The following is a 15,510-nucleotide window of genomic DNA, read 5'->3' on the forward strand; positions in this document are numbered from 1 at the left end:
GAGGCAGCAATTGCACAGAGCACCTGCCTTGCAAAGACTTCTCATTGAGCTGCATTGGGAAGCCTGTGATTGGACAGCCACAGGAAGTCTGGCCGGGTTAGAAGGGGAGGTCTTGCAAAGTCTGCAGACAAGATCTACAGCTTTTGGAAGTTGTGTTAGATATGAAAAATTCATAATAATGAAATGCATGCATGTTTTCATTGGTGGTATATCTATTAAATAGTGATTTTTTTTTTATTTAGGCAGTAGAGTGTCCCTTTATGCAATATTGGAAAAAGGGGCCAGACAGTGGGCACCCGAGAATCAAGGTAAGTGTCAAACTGCACTGTAGTGGTTATGGTCATTACAGTTACACAAACCTTGGTTGTTTGCTCGGTGAATAACCCTGAACCCTGATAGAGTTCGCTTTAGACCCTACCCTAATAATATAAAGGGACACCAACCAGTATTGTATGTAGGGTCAGAATTGTTAAATTTCAAATTTAAGGCCCAAAGTGGAAAAATGAATCCATGCTTCTACTTCGCCCATTTTGGTTTTAAATTTGACATTCACGTCTAAATTTCCAACAAAACTCACCTTAGTGTTGTGACGGGATTTCCTGTGCCACCAACTAGGGCTGAAGTGTTCCAGGTTTTCCCCTGTGGCTTCTAGGAAGCAAGCTTGGTGGAGGTACCGAGCCAGAATACAAGGAGCTCTGTAATAAGTGTATAACCATGATGGCGCTTTGTTCTCGAAAAGCATAGCTATACAAGTTATTCATGCATCAATGGAAGAAAAAAAAGAAGGTGATTGAGGCTTTTGATGAGCTCTTTCTATTTTATGAAGGGGTTTATTTACTAAACAAATTATAGTGGTAAAGTGGAGTAAGGGATGCATTCTGGCATCAATGGTGAAATATCATAAATTGGATTAACCCCTTAAGGACCAAACTTCTGGAATAAAAGGGAATCATGACATGTCACACATGTCATGTGTCCTTAAGGGGTTAAAGGGACAATGAAGTGGTCTGGGTGCAATGTCCTTTTAACATTGCAGGGTAAAGTCCACCACTATGGGCTCTCATACTGACAGCCACTAGAGGTGCTTCCGCTGCACTGACCGGGTACAGTTCGATCATGTGATATATGTGATATGTGATATATGATGGAAAGTGGGAAATAGATTGACAAGATTTATGCAATGCAATACGGCAATAATGACATATCTAGGCTTTCATTCTGTGTGAGTCTCAGATTTGACATTGGTTTTAGAACAGTGAATACGCTCAATCTATTTGTAAAGAAATTAAAGTTTTTCATTTCATGTAATCTGACGGCTGTCTTTCCTTAAAAACAAAAACAAAAAAAAGTACTTTAAATTGCAGATACAGATATATATATAACAGCAAATAACACCTCCAAGCAATAAAAATTGATCACAGGAGAGGATTGTGTGGTGACAGTTCTTGTTACCATAGTAACATCAAAGTTTTCATCATGTGACTAATGTTATTAATTACTTCATAACCAAAATTAATCATAGTGATCGAATATACATCTATTCAAACATAGTCAGAGGTGATTTGTTACAACAATAAATGCCTATACATTTTCATCATGTAGAGTGTTCAACCCGCAATATTATCCTCTGTTGAAGTAATTCAATATATAATCATATACGGAAAACATTTCATTACCACATTATCCACCGAGAACCCACGACTATTTCTCTTTACAGGCATAATTTGAGACAGAAGTAATGTAAGCACAATATAAAAACCTTTCAAAATAAAATGTAAATTCACATACAATTGTTTTGAAAATAATCTATTTTCTTTCTTTTTTTTCCCCCTAGTTTCAGAAGGCAGACAGTAGACATTTTTTTTATTTGTTACAGCTATGCACAGATAAAGATTTCCATGTAGATAAATCCCCCCCCTAAAGTGACACATTCTGTTTACCATATGCTTCTCTTCACTGTGTACTGAATTCTGCATTTGACTTATAAATAGAAAAATCTAAATATTTTTGCACATGTAGAAATTAGGTGGTTATTATTATTATTTTATTATTTATATAGCACCAGCAAATTCCGTAGCGCTGTACAATGGGTGGACTAACACACGTAATTGTAACTAGACAAATGGACGCACAATGAGCTTACATGCTAGAGGGAATGGGGTATAGTCAGTGGCGTACATACCGCGGTCGCAGCTGCGACCGGGCCCGTCACTCCAGGGGGCCCGGCCGCCTTGCGGTCCCCTGGGACCAGGTAAGAACCGCCATGTTTTGCGGCTTCAGCCCACACGGAAAACAGTCAGGGCCGCTGTTCAAGGGGTCCATCGGGTGGCCCATGCTGTTAGGGCCACCCGATGGAGATGGATTTCCAGGGGGCCCGGTCAGCGCTGGGCGCTTTAACAGCGCGACCGGGCCCCTTGTGATGACATCACACGCTGGGAGGAAGTTGCTGCCCTGGTCACTCCTGCCAGCAATCACGCAGAGCCCGCGCGGAAGGAAGGAGGGAGTCAGGGAATTATGCATCGTGCTGAGCCCCTACTGGACCCCAGGGAAAGTCACCCTCCTGCAACAGTTTAAATGATATGCTTTCCAGAAGTGTGTTTTCAAAGATTTTTCGAAGGAGCGGAGACTGGGTGAAAGTCTAAAAGAAAAGTTAAGGGAGTTCCACAAAAAGGTACAGCCCTGGAGAAATCTTGGAGGTGAGTGTCAGATGTGGGAGTACGGACAGAGAATAGACGTAGGTCTTCCGCAGAGCGCAGGGGCCTCAACGGGACCTACTTGTGTATTAAGGAGAATAGGTAGGTTGGAGCAGCATTATGTAGGGACTTGTAAGCAGGCACCAGAATCTTAAATTGAGCCCTATCTCTAACAGGAAGCCAATGTAGGGATGGACAGAGAGTGGGAGGCATGGGAGGTGCGGGCAGACAGGAAAATGAGCCTCGCCGCCGCATTCACTATAGATTGCAGCGGTGCAATCTGGGAACACGTAAGACCACTGAGAAGGGGATTGCAGTAGTCAAGGCGAGGAAGAACAATGGCATAGACCAGCACCTCAGTCACGTCTGGTGTTAAATAGGGGCGGAGATGTTTTTGAGATGGAAGTGGCAGGAATTGACAATCGACTTGACATGAGGGGTGAAGGAGAGGTCGGAGTCAAAGAGAACACCTAGGCAGCGAGCCTGCGAGGTAGAGGTGATGGTGGCGCCATTGACTTGGAGGGAGACAGACAAAGGAGTAGCAACACTTGAGGGAAGAAAGACCAGAAGTTCTGTTTTGGACAGCTCATGTTTAAGGAAGTGAACAGCCATCCAGTTGGAAATCGCAGAGAGGCAGTCAGAGACATGAGTCAAGATGGGCGGAGAGAGATCAGGAGAGGACAGGTAGATTTGTGTGTCATCTGCATATAAATGATCATGGAAGTCAAAGGAGCTGATGAGTTTTCCAAGGGAGGCAGTATAGATAGAGAACAGTATGGGACCAAGGACTGAACCTTGGGGAACGCCAACTGAGATGGGTTGGGGAGAATAGGCAGAGCCAAAGAAAGAAACACTGAAAGAGCGCTGGGAGAGGTAGGAGGAGCACCAGGAGAGAGCAGTATCTCGTAGACCAAGAAGAAGCTGTTGATGATCAACAGTGTCAAAGGCAGCAGAAAGATTAAGGAGAATTAGGATGGAGTAATGGTCGCGAGATTTAGCAGCGATTAAATCATTGGATACTTTGGTCACAGCTGTTTCAACAGAGTGATGAGCGCGGAATTCAGACTGAAGCGGGTCAAGCAGAGAGTTGGATTCCAGGAAGTCTGTCAATCTCGCATACACAACTCTCTCAAGGATCTTGGAGGCAAACAGCAGTAGCGCGGTAGTTGGATGGGGAGTTGGCGTCAAGGTTGGGATTTTTCAGAATTGGCATTATGGTTGCTTGTTTGAAGGGTGAAGGAAATGTTCCGGAGGAAAGGCAGAAATTGAAAATGTTAGTGCGAGGAAAATCAAGAGAGGGAGACAGGGTGCGGATGAGATATGAGGGAATAGGATCGGGGGAACAGGTGGTGAGGCGGGAGGACCGGAGCAGAGCAGAAACCTATTCCGTTGTAGTAGGTGCGAATGAGCATAGAACAGTGGAGTGACTGGGGTTGGGTGATGTTTGGGGAGGGGAGGGAGAGAGGTTAGAGATCTCTTCCCTGGTTGTAGAAATCTTCTCTGTGAAGTGAGTTGCAAAGTTTGAGGCGGACAGGGTGGCAGGGTGACGGGGAGTAACAGGACGAAGGAGAGCATTAAAAGTTTGAAATAGGCATTTGGGTTGGTGGGACAGTGTGCTTATGAGGGTGTTGAAGTAATTTACTTTTGCAGAGGAAAGAGCCAGAGTGTAGGAGCTCAGCATAAATTTATAGTGGAGGGAGTCAGGTGCAGAGTATAGATGAATAATTAAAAGATTAAAATAGATGAATAATTAAACAAATTGTCTCCCAGATTGCCAGTCATCCAGATGACATTTTGTAGCTGAGGGGGGATCTATTCCTTTATCTCCTTCCCCTCATCCAATGTCCAACAGGTGAGGGATAAATATAGTGGCAGCCAATTTGTACGTTCTTCCTCATCCATACATCGATTTCTCAAAGTCAGATTTGTTTTTATGACTGGCATTTATTAATAAAGCACCAACATATTCCACAAGGTTGTACAGTTAGGGCAGGGCATACAATATACACAGACAAATGCAAAAGGTAGAGAGGGCTCTTCCCGTAAAGTGAAATCTAGCCATTGAAGCTCTTTTATACAAATTGCTCAGTTAGATAGCCCATGAGCTTACAATCTAAAGAGCACATGTGGTGCAAATCCCCAAATTACCAGGGAACGGAGTTTAGTAAATATTCTAACTGCAAAGATGGGGGAAATTGTTATTTTTCACTAAATTTTGAAAATCTTGGGTCAGACTGAAATAGAAGCTCTTGGAGACTAAGTTTTTGCATGAAAATCATTCCTGTATTAACTAAATATTTTTTTTTTTAAACCAAATTATGAAATGTGTTTTAACCAAATAAACCAAGTAAAGAAATACTACTTTACATCTCCGCTTGGGAATGTTCATAAACAACATAGATTTGTCTTTTTTTAATGTATTTTTAAATTAAGCAATTTTTTTTTTTTTTTTTTAAATGTCACTTTATTTGGGTACGGTTACACTTCTAAGCATAAGACTGCTAGTCATTCTTTTTTAGAATTTAAGGGAATTTATATATTTTAAGATATTAATGTATTATTGGTTGCAATCATTATGCAAATGCTGCCATTTATAAAACAGGGTGTTGACAAGAGGGTATCCAGTGTCATTTTTTTCCAATACACAAAATTATTAGTTAGCCCCCATCCGAATATAAATTAGAGTTTAGTGTCACCAGTTCATAAGATATGATTGAATTGCAAAGAGCAACGAGAAGGGTAACAATATTAATAAAGTGAATGGGTGAATTACATTACATAGAGTGTCTAACCAGAGAGTCTTTATCACCTCTAAAAGGAAAGTCTACACATCCTCATTGGGCTTTTCAAAGGATGTTCCAATGCCTTGAAATTTGCATACTATGAGAGCGATAAAGTGTAGATGGCAAGGTCATCTTCAGTTAGTCTTTAAGTGAACTAAAAACAACCTACCTGCAATCGCTCCCATACACACTGAATATACCATATATCACATGGTGTATTCAATGTCAAATATAAAGATTTATTCACTTTTATTCTGCTTCAGCTCAGCTTTGTGGGTATTTCGTTTCGTGTTACATCCACATTCTGGCCATACGTCATGCTGCCTTGGCTCCTCCCAAAGTCTTCTTTGCAGGGCAAATCCCGTCAGTGATTGGTTGGCAATGTGTCGGAACTGAATGGGGGGGGGGGGAGTAAATCATTCTTTACCCTATAATGGCAGTCAGATATCTCTGTGGATCAAGAAGCTATTACTCTACTAATCAAAAATTACATCCCTGAATTTATTGGTTTTGCAAGTAATTATCCAATTGCTGTTTATATATTTAATTTCTCTTTATTGAAATCATTTTACATTCATATATACATGAAATTACTTTAGTTAACATTGATATAAAAAATGCTGTTTAAACATCTGTATAGACTCTGCTGATACAAATCACATCAGGCAGATAATTCTACATCCTTATTGTTCTTACTGTAAAAAACAAAACAAAAAAACTTTGCTTTGCCTTAGACTAAATCTCCTTTCTTCCAGTCTAAATGCGTGACCTCGTGTCCTATGTATAGCCCTGTTTATGAATAGATTTCAATACAATGGTTTTTATTGGCTCGGAATATATTTGTCTAATCCCATCATATCCTCTCTGAGGTGCTGTATTTCCACACTAAAGAGACATGTCATGATTCCCTTTTATTCCAGAAGGTTGGTCCTTAAGGGGTTAAATGTGTTAACCTTTCTTCATAACTAAAATGTTCCATTACTTTTATTAGTTTTGTAGCCCACCTCTGCACTTTTCTTAGTGCCATAATATGCTTCTTTAGAACAGATGCCCAATAGTGTACAGTACGTTTAACCCCTTAAGGACTAAACTTCTGGAATAAAAGGGAATCATGACGTGACACATGTCATGTGTTCTTAAGGGGTTAAAGTGTGGTCTTACCAGTGATTTATAAAGAGGCAAATTTTCATCCCAATAATGAAAGCCCCTATTTATACATGATAATACCTTACTGGCCTAAGCAAAGTCGATTGACACGGACGTTGCCTAGTTAGTTGTCTAGCAATTCCCAAATACTTCTTGTATGTGGTTATCCCTAATTCACTACCATTAGGGTGCAAGTTGCTTGTGCATTCTTTACCCCCAAGGACATAAATCTGCATTTCTGTACATTAAATCTAACCTGTCATTTGAGTGCCCAGTCCCCCAATCTATCTAAACCCCCCTGCAGCAAAGCAATATCCTGCTCATATTGTATTTAAAGAGTTTTGTATCATCTGCTAACACTGAAACGTGGCTTTCAATGCCTATTTCAAGATCATTTATAAACATTAAATAGAAGAAAACCCTAAGGGACACTACTTTCCACTTTTGTCCAGCCTGAAAATGTACCATTAATGACCACTCTCTGTATGCCATCTTTAAAGGGACACTCCAGACCTCTAAAGGACTATAGCTTGCTGAAAAGCTTTGTGTGTGAAGAGTATGTCTTTTTTTTCATTTTGAAAAAAGTACAAATTTAATAAAAATTGGCACTTTTATCAAACGCCTGGCAAAATCCAAGTAGATCACATCCACTGCCACACCATGATCTATACTTCTACTTACTTTTTCGTGGAATGCTATAAACTTTATATCCCCCCTCCTTTCTTGCGTCTGGCCCAGGAGGAAGGACATTGCAAGCCCTGGTGGTCTGGTGGTGAGTGAACTCTAGTAGTTACTCCGGCTAGAGTTCACTCTTGCAAGATCTGGCCTGTCGGAGCATTGCTGTGGTAATGAGTGGAAACGAGAGAGGCACATTCAGGACCCAGAGGTGATGTAGGTTAAAGCTCCTGGGTCGTCCTCTCCCCTGTTGGATTTCAGTATCTGTGGGCCGTGTGGGAGATCTTTAATCTCCCCACCAGCCGGTCATGGCACACAACAAGGCCGGGGATTGATAGTGCCGGCCCTGCGTGGGCTGACAGGAGAGATTCTCTCATTTCCCCTGCAGACCTTAGCACATGGCAGCCTTACGTCATTTGACCAGTTAACCTTATATCCAGACAGGCCTGTGTGACCAAATAAACAGCAAACAGTATAAATTCACCTGTGTGCAGACAGTAAACACACTTAGTGGGTATTAGGTGAAACAAACACACAAATTACCCTTAGTTAGCTGTATTGTAGATAAAGGATTCCTCTTATATCCTCAAGGCAATAACAACAAAACACCAAAAATTGGCAATCTACAATACAGAAATAATAGAGACGGACATAGCGCAATATTGTCGCAGAAAATGAAAATAAGTGATATAGGCCTGTGTGACCCCCTATTGCGGTCACTTGTTGATGGCATCACTGACCACATTTTTTCAATGTGCAATGCTATATAAATTCATTTAAAGGACCACTATAGTGCCAGGAAAACATACTCGTTTTCCTGGCACTATAGTGCCCTGAGGGTGCCCCCACCCTCAGGGACTCCCTCCCGTCGGGCTCTGGAGAGAGGAAAGGGGTTAAAACTTACCTTTCTCCAGCGCTGGGCGGGGAGCTCTCCTCCTCCTCTCCTCCTCTCCTCCTCCTCCTCTCCTCCCATTCGGCTGAATGCGCACGCGCGGCAAGAGCTGCGCGCGCATTCAACCGGTCTTATAGGAAAGCATTCAATGCTTTCCTATGGACGCTTGCGTGCTCTCACTGTGATTTTCACAGTGAGAATCACGCAAGCGCCTCTAGCGGCTGTCAGTGAGACAGCCACTAGAGGATTTGGAGGCTGGATTAACCCATTTATAAACATAGCAGTTTCTCTGAAACTGCTATGTTTATAAAAAAATGGGTTAACCCTAGCTGGACCTGGCACCCAGACCACTTCATTAAGCTGAAGTGGTCTGGGTGCCTATAGTGGTCCTTTAAGCTCGGAACCTCTGGTTTGTCACTTGACAAAGCCTCTACTGGCAAATGCGTTGTGAAAAGCTATTTTTGTTTTCTTCTTTAATGCCTACTATTTTAAATTTACAATAAACAAGATTTTTTTAATTTATTTTTTTGTAAATTCTCAACACTTGGTCCTTTATAATCATATCCTGTAAGTTCCTGGTTACACTGATGATTATCTGACACCGCATCTCTATATCTTAGCGGTTGTACCACCCTTATTTAGGGAATAAGATGCTCTCAAAATGTAAGTAAGTATTCACTCTACTTCCCATACATTTATACTTGCGGAGAGCACTAAATATTTTTTGTGCTTATACTAAATATGCTATTGACGGTCTCTGGAGGAAGCCTCTCAAATACACTCTCAAGCAGAGATTATAAATTGAATGTTAAGCTCCATGTTTGCAAGTGTGCATTTGGCTTATTATACTTAGATTACTACACTATTGGGATCTCTTCTGTGTATTGTTCTTTACATGATAGCCACAAAACGTTCCATCTACTTATGGTAAAGACCACATCTACTCATGGTTTTCTGTGATCTGAGTCTTAAGCTCCATGTGTCTACGTTTGTTTTTGGCTTATTACACTTAGACCACTTTCTGTTGGCACACTACACTATTGTTTTTTTTTTCTTTTTGTTATATATCTTCATATATTATCTACAAGTCATCTTGTCTACGTATGAACAAGACTGCATTTCCTCACGGTGTCTGTCCTGCATGTATATACGCTTTACAACCACCTATCGCCTAAGCAAGGAATATATTGCTATACATTATTATTGAGCCAGCTGGTAGCTCTTCACTTGTGAGTGTTACTTCAATTTCTCTCACATGAATACATTACTTATTCCAAGTACACTATTGCCTCATTTCCACTGAGCGGATCGGTTCGGTTCGCTATTTTGGGTGTTTCCATTATGAAAGTGGCCCATACAACCGAACCGTACCGCACCATTCAGGGTCCTGCTTCAGATGTAGGGCCATAGGAAATGGAACGGTTCGGTTAGGGCGGAGGTACTATACAATCCATTGATTGGTGGACAGGAAGGGCATTTTTTCTAAACCCTGCATGGCTCCTGAAGGTCTGTCTTGCAGTGGAAACGCTCACCAGAATGGGCTGGACCATTCTAAACCTTCCAAACTGTACCGACCCGAACCGATATGCTCAGTGGAAACGAGGCATATCAGAGGCCTATGTTTATGCATATTATCATTATATATGCTACACCTCGATTGAGGAGAGCTGGTCACTGCAGAAACTGTTCATCTTGGAGGACGTTCCTCTATAAAAGATCCACTGGGACTGTTATTAAGTACAAGACACAACTGACTATTTGCTTTGTTTTTCTATGTATATTCTACAGTATTAGGCACAACCTGTGTTTCTCGTCCAATTTCTTTACTACTCTGAACAGAATCCACAATTAAAGGACAATCGTGAATTATCTTTAGTCACAAAGGCCACCTTTCAATCCCGTGGCATTTGCAGTCTTCAAAAAAGTAACTGATTTAAAACAATGTTCACAAAGTAGGATTAAAAATTCATACAAGAGACTGAGAAACATAGATCATCATATGCTGGGGATACAGAGGTGAGAACGCTGAGATGGTGTGCTTTTAAAAATAAATAATGCACACAGCAAACTGTGTTCAAACATTCAAAGGATTTAAAATGGACTTCTCTCACCTACATGCGGGAATCGATCTTGACTTTATTTGATTGATTATTCCTCCTACATAAAAATTAATTCTCCTCTACCACTGGTGGCTGATGATCTGACAAAGTCAAGCGAAGGAGTGTGAAATGGTAAGTGCTGAGGATATGCAAGTAAAATAAGTTATCCAAAAATTTGCAACAAAGGGCACAAGAATTCAAAATGGCAGGGTGTTGCAGAGGCAAAACAAGTAAGGTTTAAAAAAAATATTAACGCTTCAATGGCATTATTTACTCATAACATACATTTCACAATTAAGTATTATATCAATACATATGTTATCCATACCATGCGTGGTTTAGAAAAAATGCTCTTCCTGTCCAACAATCAATGGATTGTATAGTAGCTCTGCCCTAACCGAACCATTTCCTATGGCCCTACATCTGAAGCAGGACCCTGAATGGTGCGGTACGGTTCGGTTGTATGGGCCACTTTCATAATGTATACACTCAAAATAGCGATCCGAACCGATCCGGTCAGTGGAAACGAGGCATAGGTTGCTAGAATAGTATTCACTAAAGGCTTAGTTTAAAGGACCACTATAGGCACCCAGACCACTTCAGCTCAATGAAATGGTCTGGGTGCCAGGTCCATCTAGGATTAACCCTGCCTGCTGTAAAGATAACACTGAGATGGTGTGCTTTTAAAAATAAATAATGCACACAGCAAACTGTGTTCAAACATTCAAAGGATTTAAAATTGACTTCTCTCACCTACATGCGTGAATCGATCTTGACTTTATTTGATTGGTTAATCCAGCCTCTAGTGGCTGTCTCATTGACAGCTGCTAGAGGCACTTCCGCGCTTCATAGGAAGCGTCCATAGGACCAGCGTCCATAGCATTGAGGATGCTTTCCTATGGACTGGCTGAATGCGCGTGCGGCTCTTGCCACGCATGCGCATTCAGCCAATTACATCAGAAGAAGGACGAGAGTCCCCAGCGCCGAGGGAGCCCGGCGCTGGAGAAAGGTGAGTGTTTAACCCCTTCCTCCCCCTTCAGCCCGGCGGGAGTGGGATCCTGAGGGTGGGGGCACCCTCAGGGCACTATAGTTCCAGGACAACGAGTGGGATTTGTGGAAGTATTGGTAGGGGAAGGAGAGAGATGAGAGATCTCTTCCCTGATTAAAGAAATCGTCTCAGGTAAGTGAGTTGCGAAATTTGTGGAAGTCAAGTTGGTAGGAGGAGCAGCAACAAGGCGCAGAAAGTGTGAAAGAGACATTTCGGTTCATGACGGTATTGATTACGGATCTTCAAGAAATATATACCAGCTAGATACGGCTTGCTAGGCCAGGGGCGGGCAACCTTTGGCACTCCAAATGTGGACTACATCTCCCCTGATGCTTTGCCAGCATAACGACTGTAAGAGCATTATGGGCGTTGTAGTCCACAGAATCAGGTGTGCCAAATGCTTACTCTTGTCAGACTGTGAGACTGTCAAGTGAAGCTCTAAGCCAAGGAACTAAGAGTGAACAGAAGTTCATGTTTAGGAACCTCCAGCTCTCTAGCATTAGTAGTGGAAGAGGGAAGTGGACCTGGCAGACCATTCATAAACAGTTTGAAGGCACCAGGGCATTCCTGAAACCATAACTACTACAGAGAACTGTAGTAATTCTGGGGCTTTGAGTGTTCCTTTAAATGTTAAAAGGGCATTCCTCTGTCCAAACACAAAAAGAAAGCTATTATAGAGGTATTTAACTTCTAACTTTTGCAGAGCCTACATTTCCACTCCTTCCCTTATTTCATCCCTCCTAGCCTTCCTACAGTCTGTAAATGCAACCTGGATTCTTTATTTATTTATTTTAAATAATCCCTCACCGTCTAGTCACAGCATGTATGTGCTCTGAGCCTGGGAGAACGGTCCAATCAAATTTTTCTATGACAATCAGAGAGGAAAGGAGTAACACGACATGAAAACAGACAAAACGTGAAAAAAACGTACCCAGCGCTGGATTCCAGGTAAGTTTTAACTTGATATAATGAGGTTTTAGCAAAGAGACACAGGCCTAATAGAGTATTATACACTAAAAATGTAATTTCAGAAAACGCATGTTTGAGTAAACAATGTGGAGATTTTTATTGCTCCGAAATGCTGCATCAATATTTTAGACCAGTCTGGTCTTGGGAAAAGATGGAGAGACAGGACACATGTCTGAAACTGGTTTAGTGGATCGACCCCTTATTGAGATTCCACCAGTGATCTATAAATTGCTATCCCTACCTCTCTTTCTGCCGCCAGTTCTGTCCACATTCACCTCAGTAACTCAGGAACTGTCCCCGTTGCTTTGCTACGTTGCTTGTCTACCTCTAAGTCACATAAAATAATGACTCTCTTGGTCCTGTTCCTCTATAGTGGTTGTCATTATAGCACCATTAATCCTGTATGCTGGATTTTTACGACTCAGAAGGGATCGTTTCTACTCTTTGTACATTACACAGTAGTTTCCACACTGCTGTCCATTCCTGTTTTCTGTCCATTCCAGTTTTCTCCCAAACGAAGTATAATTCAATGACTGACAGCCAGAATGTGAGTAGATACTCTATGGATTACCACTCAAATCAAGCTCAGCCTGCAAAAGAAATAGCAGATTTACTGGCTCTTCCTGCTCGTGCTTAGCTATTCCTGTTACTTTTCTCTGTTCCAGAGGGTATTTGCTGAGCTCGCAGACAAGTGGAGAGAATTTGTTTTTTTAGGATCGCTACTACAAAAATACACTCTACATGGTAACACTGTTAAGTTCACACAGGGTCCTGGTCAAGTTGCCAGCTTTGGATCCCTTGCTAGTGCACAGGGCTCACCAATGGGGCCTAGCCACGTCAACCTCACTTAATTATCAATCTGTTCATCTCACTTCTGTGTCCCTGTGATAGGTAGCACAGTGGCATAGGTGATGGTCATATGACCGCTGGTCATCCCTCTAGAATATGCAGGTCAATGTTAGCTGGGCAGATAAAAAAAAAATGTGCACACCTATGGGAGCAAGAGCCAAGAAATATGGGGTGACAAATCCCCACAACCCCCACAACCTGATGTAGCTTTTAAGATTGTATTTTTCAATGTTTAAAACTAATAAGAAAAACAAAGCATTTTTAACCCCTTAAGGACCAAACTTCTGGAATAAAAGCTAATCATGACATGTCACACATGTCACGTGTCCTTAAGGGGTTAAAAGAGTTGGATATCCCATTCTAAAAACACTCACTTTATAAAGGAATACATGCCTGTACAAAACTATATGCACCTTATGCGGGGCTGGGATTTCTATGAAATGAGGCGGTACCCTCACCGCCCAATTTTCTTTGTGTTGTGTAGACCAACCGTCATATGATTATCACCTCTGCACTGCATAGCGCCAGCTACAAGTCACACAAACAGGGAGGTACGCATGTGTGGTTGACGCAGTTGCCCTATTGAACCTAGGGTCCAAGAAAGCCACCTTTTTAAAAATAAATTTGGGCTTGTGTACCCTGGCAGAGTAAGTCTGGTTGGCAAAATTAAATTTTGACCAAATTCCAGTAGCATTCAATGGCTGGCTGTGTCACTTGACATACCCAGCCAACAAATACCAACCATAGATGAAAGGAATTGATATTACTTATGAACAAGTGAAACATCCACAGAAGTAATATGTCGACCCTCTGTTTCTGCCAAACCATTTGTAAAAAGTTTGACACGTAACTAGGGCATGGTGCCAGGGGCACGCAGGGCTCATAACTAACTACAGTACACAGAAGAATACAAAAACCTATAATAAACAAATAATGTTCATATTACATTTAAGCCAACTCCTTTAAGAATTGCCATCATCTATCCCCCTCTCCCCCCAGTCATCAGAGTCTATTCATTGAACACTTTTCTTCCAGGCTACCCCACTTTCTCTCGTCTAGCACTCCTTCCCTCATACTTGGGGACTTTAACATCCCAATCAACAACCTCAACTGCCCTAAAGCCTCCCGTCTGCTATCTGTAACCTCCTCCTTCAGCCTCACACAGTGGTCTACTTCAGCAACTCACAGCAGGAAACACTCTTGACCTCATCTTCACCAATATCTGTAATACCTCTAATCTCTCCAATGTTCCATTTCCTCTATCAGACGACCATCTGCTGACCTTTGACATCGGCATACCCCGTGCCCAAATTTCACCACCCTCAATTCTCCAATCTCGCAGAAACCTCCACTGCCTTGATCTCCAGCATTTCTCCACCAAACTGCAAACTCTCCTTTTACCCATCTCAAATCTCACCTGCCCTAACTCTGCAACCTCACTCTACAACTCCACTCTCTCCTCTCTACTAGACATCATGGCACCTCCTAAATTACAACCTTGGCACACCAAACTGACCCGATATCGCAAAAAAAGTCCCAGAACTGCTGAACGCTGTTGGGGAAAGTCTCACTCTGCACCTGACTCCCTCCACTATAAATTTATGCTGCGCTTCTACACTCTGGCTCTTTCCTCTGCAAAGGTAAATTACTTCAACACCCTCATAAGCACACTGTCTATTTTGCCTATTTTTTCGTTAGGGATTCTCGAGTTAGTGAGGCCATTTTAGGGTAATTTAAGTTTGAGTTTATTTGTTTCCATTCAGAATTCATCTGGATCAATTTCAGAGACAGTTTTCCAAATTGCAGAAGAAAGCAAATTTCGGTCTCTGAAATTTAGCATTCAAATTGCCCCAACATGTCCCAGATGGCTTAGTGAATAACTATAAACAATCGTTGTAAGGGCAACTGCTGCAATAAAGGGTGCTTGTCATGCACAAATGACATTCTACAAGAAAACAAAATATAATTTATACGTTTCCAACAGATATGTTGATTAAAGTGGTATTCAATACGGCAGAGACCAGCTTTCTCTCCTTTATATAGAAGGTCCATGTGAACTGTAATGTTTTATGTGTGGGTTCTACTTTATAAAGTGTTTTGCCCAGGAATATTCTGCGAGATTCCATTACTTTCTAGGTACGATCTACAAAGCATTAGGTTAAGCATTTTAAAAATTGAACATATGCAGTATGTTAAAAAAGTAACTATAATTGCCGCTACCTTTTATTTGAAATATGAAGCAGAGATTTGTCAGACATTTTAGACTGATGAAAGAGCTGAGAGTTTTTAGACGTTACAGTAGCGGATGTTTGAAGGAGAAAGAGCAGGTAGCGTGGATAACTAATTGCAGTGCAGT

At 41.6% G+C, this 15,510-nt stretch overlaps 1 long non-coding RNA gene across 1 annotated transcript in view; it reads left to right on the plus strand.

Moving 5' to 3' along the window:
- Window positions 1-240: 240 nt before the first annotated feature.
- The window catches only part of LOC134611619 (uncharacterized), a 158,059-nt gene continuing 142,789 nt past the window's right edge, over window positions 241-15,510 (plus strand). The window contains exon 1 of the long non-coding RNA XR_010090904.1: window positions 241-308. This is a non-coding gene — a long non-coding RNA (uncharacterized LOC134611619). The remainder of the gene's footprint in view (window positions 309-15,510) is intronic.

This window comes from Pelobates fuscus, chromosome 5 (assembly GCF_036172605.1).
Source record: "Pelobates fuscus isolate aPelFus1 chromosome 5, aPelFus1.pri, whole genome shotgun sequence".
NCBI lineage: Eukaryota > Metazoa > Chordata > Amphibia > Anura > Pelobatidae > Pelobates > Pelobates fuscus.